The sequence below is a fragment of the Ranitomeya variabilis genome, chromosome 5 (genome assembly GCF_051348905.1).
Source record: "Ranitomeya variabilis isolate aRanVar5 chromosome 5, aRanVar5.hap1, whole genome shotgun sequence".
NCBI classification, from domain to species: domain Eukaryota; kingdom Metazoa; phylum Chordata; class Amphibia; order Anura; family Dendrobatidae; genus Ranitomeya; species Ranitomeya variabilis.
Window position 1 is genome coordinate 295,792,183 of NC_135236.1, and position 1,086 is coordinate 295,793,268.

Below are 1,086 nucleotides of genomic sequence, written 5' to 3' on the forward strand. Positions count from 1 at the left end.
GAGGTGACAGTTTCCTCCCGTACCGGAGACACTGACACACGTAGACCCATAAAAATCAATGCATCTGTTCAGATGTCATTGATTTTGTGCGGACCGTGTGCGGACCGTGTCTCCGTGTGCCAAACACGGAGACATGTCAGTGTTCGTGGGAGCGCACGGATTACACGGACCCAATAGAGTCAATGGGTCCGTGTAAAACACGCACCTCACACGGACATTCTCCGTCTGGGGTCCGTGTGGCGTGCCGGAGACAGCGCTACAGTAAGCGCTGTCCCCCCCACATGGTGCTGAAGCCGGTATTCATATCTTCCCTGTAGCACCGTTTGCTACAGAGAAAATATGAATGATAGTGTTTAAAATAAAGATCCATGTGTCCGCCGCCCCCCCACCCCCTGTGCGCCCCCCCCGCTGGTCAGAAAATACTTATCCGGGTCCCCCGTCGGCTGTCGCTCCTTCCTGGTCTGGCCGCGCCTCCTACTGTATGCGGCCGATTACACTCATGAATATGTGGCTCCACCTCCAATAGGGGCGGAGCCGCCTATTCATGAGTGTAAATGAGCGGCCCCACGTGACCGCATACAGTAAGCCGCGGCCAGACCAGGAAGGAGCGACTGCCGACGGGGGATCCGGGTGAGTATTTTCTGACCAGCGGGGGGGGCGCACAGGGGGTGGGGGGGCGGCGGACACATGGATCTTTATTTTAAACACTATTCTTCATATTTTCCCTGCAGCAAACGTTGCTGCAGGGATGATATGAATCGCAGCTTCAGCACCATGCAGAGTGGGTACCACACGCTCCGTGTGGTACCCACTCGCCATACGGGCGGCACACGTGTGCCGCAGGTATGGCCTCCGTGAGTTCCCAGGCACACGGACACGGATAACTCCGGTACCGATTTATTCCGGTACCGGAATTATCTGGACGTGTGGGACAGCCCTTAGAAAAATAGTTGCAAAGCCTAAATGTTTCAAAAGATATTTTTGCACAACCTTCTTAATTAAATTTGTAACTCTACACTTCAAATGCATTTCAGTTGTTTCATTTTAAACAAAAAATAGTGGCATGCAGAATCCAAATAAAAAGAT